The sequence below is a fragment of the Meleagris gallopavo genome, chromosome 3 (genome assembly GCF_000146605.3).
Source record: "Meleagris gallopavo isolate NT-WF06-2002-E0010 breed Aviagen turkey brand Nicholas breeding stock chromosome 3, Turkey_5.1, whole genome shotgun sequence".
In the NCBI taxonomy this organism is placed as follows: domain Eukaryota; kingdom Metazoa; phylum Chordata; class Aves; order Galliformes; family Phasianidae; genus Meleagris; species Meleagris gallopavo.
Window position 1 is genome coordinate 63,949,513 of NC_015013.2, and position 12,308 is coordinate 63,961,820.

Sequence of the window (12,308 nt, forward strand, 5' to 3'; positions counted from 1 at the left end):
AAAAAAAGAATCTCTATGCCACTTAGTTCTAAGGGGGTGAAATGAAATCATGAGTCTGACTCATGAATTTTTATCATTTTCTGTTTGGATTAATTTCACAGGCAAAAAATAACTAACCTCACACTCTCAATAGGAAAAGTCTTAAGGTAATAATGTCAGTCACAAGCTTTGGAAAACAAGAAAAGCCCCCTTAAATCAAACCCTCAGGTGTGGTATTAATTTCAAAATTGGCTATAGATTTGGGGGTTTGTCCTCCCAGATTTTGAGCTTCCAAGGCTTTTATTTTTGACATTTTATTCCAGGAGCTTCTAAAGTCTCAGATGAAGATTTTGTTTCTTGATGGACACTCGGATCCATAAACTGTGGCTATATGGGAAAAAAAAAAATATATATATATATATATTATTTATTTTATTTATTGTTATTTTATTTTATTTTATTTTTGTTGTAGCTTCGTAACAAAATCATGGAGCTTTTGCAATGCTGAAAATAGTATTTGTGTCCATTTTGCAACTGATACATCAAGGCATTATTGACTGGGAGATCTGCAGAGATAGATACAGGCTTCTGACTAGTCTTTGCTTAGAGCTAAGGCTAAGGGAAACTTCAGCACTGATCAGGAACAGGGCATAGAAATCACTAAGAACAAAGTATGACCTCAGGTTGATTGAGGCAATAGCGTGGAGTCATAGAAAAGTAATACTTTAGTTTTTTGTAGAGATCAGGTTAGATTCCTGTCTTCTTTCCTGTGAAGGTATATTAAAGTGAATGTATTTTATATCCTTAACAAAAAATGACATGTTCAACTAGAGCTGGAGAAACAGTCATTTAAATGTATCTGTTTATATTAAATGTTTAAAGATGCTATTTTACATTGTAATTGTTATAATGCAATATCACTGTATAATGCAGTACCATGGAATAGATTTTTACGACTCAAATTTTTTAAGTATTAAAAAATACTCCCGCAATACGCAGATTTTCCAGGAGAGGGAGCAATTTACCTATGGACTCGCACTGCTTGAGCAACTTTGCATAATATTTTTAAAAACTTCGTATTTATAAAACCGAGGAAAAAATAGAGCTTCTACATTTTCTTTTATAAATCAGGAATTTGACGGTTTCCTTTGTGCCAAAGATTGTCAACACAGAAGGAAGAGAAAGAGGAAGTATTTAGGCAGGTAATGAAAACAGTGTGTGAAGTAATCTTTAATTACATTTTGAAGAATAGCTTGCTGCAGCTGAAATCCTGTAGGATGAGAGGCGTCACGGTGGAAGCTAAAATTACTAGGAGCAGAGTCATCCTGGTGCTTTGCAGGCCATTCTGTAAACATTTTACCATCAAGTTTGACAAACATACAAAAGGACAACTTGTTTGGGCAAGTACTTGTTACACATAGCAGTAGTTTTTACTTGTTTGAGTAGAAACAGTAGAAAAATTGTCATCATATACATGAAAGCACCAGCATTTTAATGTTTAAAGACACAAAGAAACAAATGGCCATTTTAATCTTGTGTTGATTGTGGGATTTAAATACATAAACTTGCTTTGTGTTTTTTTTTTTTTTCCCCTATCTATCTAATATAGACTGCTCTTCTTAACTGAACAGCACTTTTTACTGAAAAATAAATAAATAAATAAATACTTAAAAATAATTATCTCAATATTATGCTAATTTGTTTAAAAATATTTTTCTCCTTTTTATTTTCTCCATGATATTTAATTTTACTGTTATTTCTTCTTTATAAAAAAAGTCTATGAGATGTATATACAGGCACATTGCCTTGAGTGACCCCCTCGTCAACTTAATATGCACAACTTTTCCACTTGTATCAAGCAAAATTCTTCCAGCACCAGTCTGAAGGGTTTCATTAAGTTCTTTTCTTGGCAGGCTAAATTATTAGTACACTTTAAAATGTTTGCTTTGCAGCTTTAAGAATATGTATTGATATTTTAACATTTATTTATTGATGGCTTTCCTAATGATGGATGAACTGCAATTCTTACTCATGTGAGTAGCACTCTGGAACTTTTGCTTTTAAATGGCATAATTCATATCAGTAAATGCTGCCTTTTAGTGCCCTAAATGCTTAAGGTCTCAGTCTTGGCAAAGTTTACCCAGGAAAACAGTCATTACACAGCATACAGAGTACTCTGAAAAATGAAAGCGTTCAGAATTTTATCCTCTTAATCTTAATCAGTGCAGGTGAGATAGCAGATACTTTCACACAATAAGATCTCCTGAGATGCTGAACTATCTCTTGTAATCAAGGAGCTGGAGGTACTCACTGCTGTACAGAATTAGCTCCTCATTTGGAAACTTTTAACTTCTCCAATGAATCAGTACTGTTAATCAGAACTGGAAACAGATATCTTGCTTCAGTAGAGATCTGATTCATTTAAAACAAACAAACAAGAAAACAACGCCAGCAACAACAACAAAAAAAACAAACATATAGGATCCAAATCGTGATATCCAAAATTTTCTTCTCTTGTTCTGTGGATTTATCTCAGGTTGCTGCTTGATTTTCACATTGCCAGAAGGGTCAATTCTGTGCTAAGCATTCAGCATATACCGTTTTCTCCTGACATAAGACTGTCATGAGTCAGGAGGAGTAGGAACTTCTGCTGAGAGGAAACATAACACTGGCAACCAATCCTTCACAACCTTTCCCTGTGCTTTTTTCCCAGATGTAGCAAAATATGGTTACAAGGAAGACAGTGTTAGAAACCAGAAATTGCAGTGTTAAGTCAGACAGGGATGAGTGAACAAATGAAGATAGAAACCTGAGTCCCTAAAAAAAAGAGAGTGCAGAGGCAAATAGAGTCAGTGAAATAATTTGGAAATGTGCTGTATTTACTGTAGGAGAGAATGATTGAAACTTGGGAAAAGACATTACGAAAGGATAAGTAACTTATCATAGATCATATCATATCATAAGATGGTTTGGGTCAGAAGGTACCTTTAAGATCATCTAGTTCCAACCCCCTGCTGTAGTTAAGGACACCTCCCTCTAGGCCAGGTTGCTCAAAGCCCCATCCAGCCTGGCCTTGAATGCTTCTTGGAGGAGGGATCCAGAACCTCACTGAACAACCTGTTCCAGTGTGTTTACCAGCCTCACAGTAAATAATCTCTTCCTACTTCCTTGACAGTGTAATTTTAAGTGATAAATGTTAAAAAGATGAGGTGTCCTTTGTTTCCTGCTCCTCCTTCTCTCCAAGTATCTCTTATAATCCAGGAAACACTATCTGCATCATTCAAGCTTTTTATCTAAAAATCTAATCATGATGATACAGAGAGCTGATTACTCCTGCAGCTCTTCCATGTCACTTGGGTGTCAGGTGGTCCCAAATATCAATTGGCACTGTAGAAAGGCATGTCCCTGGCTAGGCCAGGAACATCCTTTCAGAAAATATTTACCTTGAAGATCAGAAAGAACTTATAGATTTGGTGGAATAAGTTATCCCAGATGAATTAAGGAAATATAAGGAATCTGCAAAACCCCTTTGATCCTGGACAAGAGGTGTTTTTGTAGACACAGGAAAGGGTCCCTTCTCTGGCAAGAATTACATGCACAAACACTTGGCTCCTTAGCTTGAGTGTTGGTATTTGCAATGAACACCTTTACAATCAGTCAGCTACAACAACATTCAGATACAGCAACAGAAGGCATGTGAAAATGAAGCTGTAACTGCACTTGTGTAGATAAGACACCTATTTGTCAACTCAATTTGAGTGGAAGTCTATTACTGTCTGTTGCCATTGTCATTCAGGCAGCTGGGACAAAGACTGCGTGCAACAAGATTCAGATCTACTAAGGAAATGGACTGGGTGTTGCTTTTTCTCAGTATTTTAAATACAAATAGAAGTTATCAAAGACTTGGAAATAATAAAGGGTTGTTTTTTTTTTTGTATATTAAAATTATATGTGAATCAGACATTCTTTCTTGTTTTTCTATTAAGACAAGAAAATAAATAGGTATACTTTTATTGAATAAACTTGGTTTCCTGTTTTTCCCATGTCTTCTTGTCCCTGTGAGTTATAGGACAGTGGCACATCAACAGAACATGACACTGAACTCTGGGAAGCATGGATTAATTATATATTTCAAGTACTCAACTGTTCAAACTGATGTTAGTAGGACTCATTGGTATGCGTGGGAACGTTTGTGTATGTGCATATACACACATGTGAATTTTCAAAGCTCTCCATACTCCTTACAATTCTATCTATACAAATTCAGGAAGAAAAAATTCTTTAGAATGCCACTCACTATTTACTATAGCCTGGGGGTTGTGGAAAAAGAACAGTAAAGCTCTCTTTTGATAAATACAGTGAGACATAGGTAAAGTCTTTCTTCACTGCAATTTTGGGTTAAAATAATATGGCCGCACCTGGGAAATCTGCACAATGACTTGCTAAATGACCTTTTCCTACGCCTATTGTATTTCCTTCATAGGCTTTAGTTCAACACCATCCATGTATACATTGTTCTAAAAAAAGAGGAAAAGCTCAGCTGCTGTAAAGGAAAGATCATTGATGATAGAATCATTAAGGCTGAAAAAAATCACTAAGATAATCTAGTCCACCCATTAACCCATCACCACTACACCCCTAAACCATGTCCCTCAGTACCACATCTACATGTTTCTTGAACAACTCCAGGGATGGTGACTACACCATCTTCCTGAGCTGCCTATGCCAGTGCCTGACCACTCTTTCTGAGAGAAATTTTTTCACAATATCTAACCTGAACCTCCCCTGGCACAATTTGAGACCATTATCTCTCATCCTATCACTAGTTACCTGAAAGAAGACGTGAATTCCATGATGTCCAGGTACAGTCCATAACAGTACTTTGAGAAACGAGGTAAAAGTTAATCCTTCTTTTTAAATCACTGCTACTGTCTTCAGCTACAAAGGAGTGGATCAAGAAATAACTAATCTACAGAAGTTTCAGAATATTCGCACACCTAGAATTCCATTCTGACAGAATTTTTCTCATGACAGGATTAACTTGTAGAAAGCAACGAGTGTTGGTCATAGCTTTGCCCTTGGAACAGATAACATCAATCTTATCTAAAAAATAGCAAAGGGACTTCCAGACTGACAAACTCCAAACACCAAGAATAATGCAAATTCATATAATTGGTTTTATAAGTTGCTGAAATTTTGCGTTAAAATATTTAGGCTCTGCCCCAGGTTTTTTAATAAAAATCTACCTGATTGTCTCATGTTTGTAGTTAAAGACTGTCTTCTAACATCCAGCTTCAATACTGTCAGAGTTAATTTATAATTTTATCTTGATTCATCACTATCCCTTCATTTAAACAGCTGTATTATCTTCCTGGTGTTAGGACTAAAAACACCCTCAAGACATTTTAATAGCAAATGTCTCAACCTTTAATTTGTTAAAGAAAACTGTTTGCTGTCCCTTTATATAAAAGACTTTTATTCTTTTGATCTTACTAACAGACTTGCTATATTTCTTTCCCATTCTGAACCATCTTGCCAGGCCATAGACAGCTACTGTTATGCAAGGAGCATAACGAGTTTTCCTGCTCCTCTGTCAGTCTCAGCAGATAAACTTCCAAGTCTGTAGCAGAGATTCTTGTTGTTAGTCCCTAAATGCATGACCTACAGCTTACACTCTTAAATTTCTTTCCATTTCTATTACTTTAATCCTCACGGTCATTCAACTTTTGAGCTAATTCCCTCCTTATCTAGCTCAAATTTTAGTTTCACATGAGGCAAACAGCAACACAGCAAATTGTTCAGAAGTTTGATTATAGCTTGGTTAAATTCCTATTTGTTTCTGTGCTCTTATTTCGCATTTCCTATTAGCCATCCTATCTTTGCCCTTATGTTCAGTTTAATTAATATTGCTGGGGAGGAAATTAAAATATTAATCTGGCCTGGAATTATATTTTGATTATCTTTAAACTCTACGTAGTCACTACTGCATGGGCATAGAGTTTATTTATTTCTTCATCTCTTTCTCCACACAGACTCATTTGGCACATATACTATTCTTTTGACTTTATTTTTTAAAGATAAAGTTTGTTTAAGCTTTCAGAAGTCCTCCATTTACCTTTGTATATCTTGATCTCCCATGCACAGCTATCTTTACTGATCTCTTTGCTGTATGATTAGTCCTAATATGCTCTTTCAGGAGTCTTCTTCAATTTTTTGTTAATTTGAAAGTTCCACACAGCTATCACAGAGGCAAGCACAAGATTCCTAGTGCTTTTCACCAGTTTCCTTCACGTCCTGTTTCAGCTAAGTCCCAGTTTGACACAAGCCTGGTCAGCAGTCATGACTGCTACATTTAGAGACACCTTCCTGAGAGTCGTAAAAATGCATACACAAGGGAGATAAGATTGAAATGCATTTACAGAGTGACTTTATATAAGACCCTGCCCTAACAACTGTTTTGGGTTTTGCCAGTAAAATATTGTTGGAACAACTGACAAAGCGCAAGGAAATAATACTGCCAGAGAAACTATGGAATACGGCTGGCCAAAGCACATGGAGTGGAATGCTGTAAAGCGGAAAGTGAAAGGCAGGCAACTGAATTACAAAAGACAGGTCCTTAGTAAGGCAGTAAGCAACACAGATCAATGTCATTCCTATTGTACTTACTTTCATCTGATGTGTAAGTATGTTTAGAGTACTCATTTTATCGTCAGAGCTTAATGTTATAAAAATATTTAATCATTTCTTTTCCCCCCTGATCTCATCTATTTCTAGCTGGATAAGATACAGTTCTCTCAATAAATGCTCCTGTTCTCATTGTTATAAGGAGATGTCTTCCCCATGCTATTTCTTTTACTCCTCGGTATTTCTTTTTCTAATGCTATGACTCCTTCCACCATTTTTCCTCCAGCTGGGTACTGTAATTAGGTGTGAATTTGCATAAGTTTCTTCCAAATGTATCTCATCCCTTTAAAATAGTTTTAAAAATAATTTCATAGTTGATACCGAATTTTCATTCTGCAAGTACTCTGATGAAATTTTTTATTATGTAAATAACTCCCATTTGTTCACTATACCATCAATTTTCCTTATTTGTCCTTAAAAATAGCTGTTATTCCTGTTGCATTCCTATAAATTATTTGAAATGTTGTAAGAATTTTCATTGTTGTGTTCATTATAATAATTATCTTCCTGGCTATTTTATCGTCCTCCTTTTTTTTTGTTTGTTTGTTTTTTCCCCTCCAGTGAATGTTGATTTTAACCTCCCTTGCTGAATAAGTTTACTATCCTTCATACACATCTAATCATTTTTAACGTCAATCATTTTTAATTAAATTGTTAAAAATCAGTTCTTCCTTTTTAAAACTTCTGCAGTTTTGCTCATCCCATGCTTTTTAGAATTGTTTTAGAAGTGTTTTAAATTTATTAAAATGACTAAGACTCTGACATCATTCAAATTTCTTTTCAACAACTGACTCAGAGAAGGTATTAGGCCTGGAATTCCTCATGAATTAATTTGAGTATGCTAAAGAAAACAATATTATCATTGTTTCCTGAATATTTTCTTCGCCATCAGTTGTTTTCCAGGTGTTCTTAGTCATGATAAATGATAAATGCTTTGCTTTGCTTTATGACATTTCTTACTTTAGGTTATTTTCCCAACATCATGTGTTTCGTCTTTTATCTTATTCACAATAGAATCATAGAATTATTAAAGTTAGAAAAGACCTCCAAGATCATCCAGTCCAACCATTAACCCATCACTACCATGCTCACTTAACTGTGACCCCAAATGCCACATTTACCTTTTTCATGAACGCCTCCAGATATACAAATATGCTGACTCTAGACAGCCTGTCTCACCATTCTTTCTGAGAATAAATTTTTCCTAATATTCAACCTAAACCTCCCCTGTTGAAATTTCTGGCCATTACTTCTCATCCTATCACTGTTACCCAGGAGAAGAGGCCAACATACACCTTGCTACAATTTCCTTTCAGGGAGTTGTAGGAAGAAATAAAGTCTTCCCTAACTTCTTCTCATGACTAAGCAATCCCATTTCCTTAAGCTGTTCATCATAGGCATATTTACAGCAGCTCAAACACTAGTTTTATTTCATCTGACAAAATACCAGTCAGCTAACAAGAATTGCCCCAAGATCCAGCCTGGCCTTGAATGACTCCAGGGAAGAAGCATCCACCAACTCTCCAGGCAACTTATTCCAGTGCTTCGTTAAAAAAAAAACAAAACAAACAAAAAAAAAAACAAGTCTTATATCCAATCTAAATATCTCCTCTTTTAGCTTGAAAATATTTCCACAAGTCCTTTCACAACAGGCCCTGCTAAAAAGTCTATCCATTTCTTTCTTACAGTTTCTTACAGGTACTGAAAGGCTACTAGCAAGTCTCTGGAGCATTCTCCAGGCTGAATAGCGCTCTTAGCCTGTCCTCATATTGCAGGTGTTTGTCACGCTCCGATTTATAGGAAGGAGATGAGGTTCTTTTAATATTATATACCCGGCGTGAGATTAAGAAACAACGGTTCAAATGTTGGTCCGACCAGTTTATTATAAATCTTAATTAGGGAGATGGGGAAAGGGAGGATGGACATTATTATGAATTAGGGTAATGGGGAAGGGAAGGAGGGTGACAGAAAAGATAGAAAAGAAGAAGTAAGGAATCTTTATAAGCAGCAAGAGGGAGATAGTCACCACCATGGATCCAGTGTGGTTCAGTCATTGATCTTCAGTAGTGGTGGGTCGTTGGGCAGTGTAGTTCTGTTGACAACAACGGCAATGATGACGACGATGATGATGGCCCCTTTTCAATGCTTTCAAAGTGGTCGAGTCAGCTGCCTTTGGAGTGACAGTTCAAATCCAAAGTGGTTGAGTCAGCTCTCCTTGGAGTGGCAGCTTCTGGTTCTGGGATCTCAGCAGAAACTCCTTTGTTCCCACCTTCCGGACCTTGCCAGCAGATAAGAGGAAGCAGGGATGCCTATCTGCATCCTGTTTTTCACAGGACACAATGGTATCATTCCCCAGTTTTCCCATACGAAGCTGGAGCTATTTAGTCACAGGCTAGATCTTCCTCCAGTAAACACTTCTGAGCACTCTCTTCCCGAGGCAAGCGGCTTTCAAATGTTCCCAAAGTGATGTCGATTGTCACACAGTAGTACCCATTATTTGGCTCCTCAACAAATCAGTGAGAGTCTTATCACAATAAATACCTCAGGAAGCAAGCTTTGAGCCAAAAAACAAAGAAGGATTCTCACAGTGTTCCATCTCTTGGATCGCTTCTGTGGTCCTCCACTAGATGTGCTTCAGCAGATCAATATCATGCTATTGAGTAGCTTTTTGCAGTGAAGGATGGTAGTGATAGATATTTTCTTGTAACATGACAATGAGGGGAACAGAACACTGGAACAAGCTGCCCAGAGAGGTTGTGGGGTCTCCTTTTCTGGAAGCATTCAAAACCTACTTGGATGCATTTCTGTGTGATCTAATCTAGCTTCCTGCTCCAGCATGGGGATTGGACTAGACGATCTTCTGAGGTCCCTTCCAGTCCCTGATATTCTGTAATTCTATGAAAACATACGCTGCATTTTGTATTTTACTCAGCAGAATCGCAAATATTATTAACAGGTATAAACGTGCTGGGTCCTCCTTGAAGCCTTGCTCTGTAACACACCATGTCATTGAGCTGTGTGTGAGAGAGTGGTTCCCAAAATCCAAGAGGCAAGGAGTGTGGTCTGCAGTCCATCTGTAGTTAGGTTTCCACTCTACATTATGTGGTTATATAGGGCTGTGGTGATCCAAGAGAAATTTCTACAGAACTTAGACTGTAGACATGTTGTTCTTATTATTTGAAAGTCCTTTAAATGTTCCTATGCCCTTTCATTATGAAATAGTTAATACACACTTAAGCAGTCACCTAAAATATTAATTACTGCAAATGCTTGTTTTGTCAGATCTCACAGATTCACAAAAACAAAAACAACAAGCAACAACAAAACATTCCAAGTTTCTACTCATTCTAACTGCCTTCTGATGGATCTTTTCAATACAAGTAACCAAAAATAGCTTCATATTAGAATTAAATATTAAAATGATATTTAATGCAGCTTTACTTTTTGACACGTCTTCGTAGTGTATCATGTTTTTATTCTAATATTACTGCAAAATGAGTTGATATTTAAAAAAAATAAAAATAAAAAAAAATCATAGAACTTTATGCGAGTGCCTGTACTCAATACAGAAGAGGTCAGCAGCTCAGAAATCATCCTTTCTGCTGACCCTGAATTTTCTGTTCTGAAATTAACTTATCACTGAGTTGCCTAGTTACAGATATATGTTAGTTCCTGTAACACTGCACATAGTAACCTATACAAACCACATCATTCACGTTTCTGTTGCCTGACTTAATAAAATCATTGAATTTTAGAAATTCTGTAATCCGTTCCAGTTAATTATGAGATACATTTTAATTATGTGATAAATTGTGAGATACAGATAAATAAAAACTATAGAGAAATTATGTATTACTTACTTTAATGCTCTGCTACAAACTTGAGTCACACCTCTAGGACAATCTTTCAGTTTGCAAGAGAAACCTTAAATGCCTGTGCTATAAGATAGATTGGCCATCTTCATTCAGCCATGAGTACCAAATGACATTCTTTGAAAGACAAATTGGCAACGTTGCCTGGAAAACTAGCACCTTCTCTCAGAGAAAATAGTAAGAAATAATCAGGTGCTAAGTTTATGTTTCTGCCGTTTGCCACGCTTTCAGATCCTTCTAGAGCACGAAGGGTCTAATGTAGAATCCAGCAAGGAAGGAGATATATGTAAAGACTTTAAAATAAAAACAGAATGGTTATTTCATTTTATCTATGAAATATAATCAGTAATTACTAGTAAGTATTTGAATTGCTATGCAGTGTTTGTGAAATTACCCATAAATTTCAAAAGTCCACAGTGGAAGTCTCTTATTGATTTGTATTCATGTTGAGTATCTGCTTAATATGCTTGTTATCTATCTAATGAGGAAGCAAACCTCCCTCCTGATCTGTGAATTACTTACTGGTCAGAAGGCAAATCACCATCATGAGACAACAGTAAATAATCTACATTAGCTTTTAGCTAAGAGATTTGATATGAAACAGTGAGTGCCATATGCCTAATTGCTTCATTCTTTGATTCTTCAAGTGCTTTCCAGAAATTATCATTACAGTATATTTTTATGATACAATTACTTTATTCTCTCATATGTTTTGACTACCTAAACTTTGCTATATACTATGCAGAACATAAATACCAGAGATACATAACTAGTTCATTACTGCTTCTCTCTAAAAAGCCAGCACAGAAGCTTCAGGATTAACATAAGGGAAAAGCAGCCATATAAACATCTGGTATAATTGAACTTTCAGCAATCTGTTACTCAGGGACTTTCTTAGGCATGGGAAAAGATCTTTGAGTTTGATATCTCTTGATGTTTTCTCTTGTCATCTAAACTGCTATTTGGTTGTGTGTTTCATACTTTAAATATTAATTTTATTAGTAATTTTGTTTGTTTTTGTTTAAATCTTATTGTAGTGTTTTTAGAAAGCTGCATACTGCTCACAGGTATCATCAAGCTTATTTGCAGCAGTGAAAATTTCTGCTTGCAACTTGTACGGATGAAGAAAGCATGAAAAGCAAAAAGGAAAAGCTTCAGGTATTAGTTAATACCAGAGTTGGGGTACACTGAGCGAAGGTTGGGTCAGGTAGAAATTCCTAGACTAGGTAGCTATGGTGGTTAGTACTTACAGGACAATGTCTCACCTCTTCTGAGGTTGTACAAAGATTTCTGTTCAGGCTGGAAGGTTCTAAATGTTTACCGTGTGACAAGTGATTCAATCAGAACTAAAAGGAAGAAGGAAATGGAAACAAGATCATTCACTTAGTAGACATAAATTGAGGAATGTATACAACTATGAATGCTACATGCTATGTCTGTGTTACAATGTATTACAGATCCTCACTTTTTTCTGGGAATTACCAAAGTATCTCACTGTTTGCCTAGGTTCTACAACTGCTGCTCAGATCTTTGAACTGCATTTTTTTTTCCTTTACTATTTTGAATATACTTTCAAAGGCAAAGTAATTTTTGTGTTTGTACTTGCAGTTCTATTAAGAGCTTAATAAACAGTGGTGTAATCTGTATGATGTTGACTGACAACCATGATGGTCTCCGAGTAGTGATTTCTTTCATCAGTTGGTATGTTTTTTATCACTGAAATATTTATTTTGGTGAAATACATTTTCCCTTTGAAAAAAAACTACAAAACTG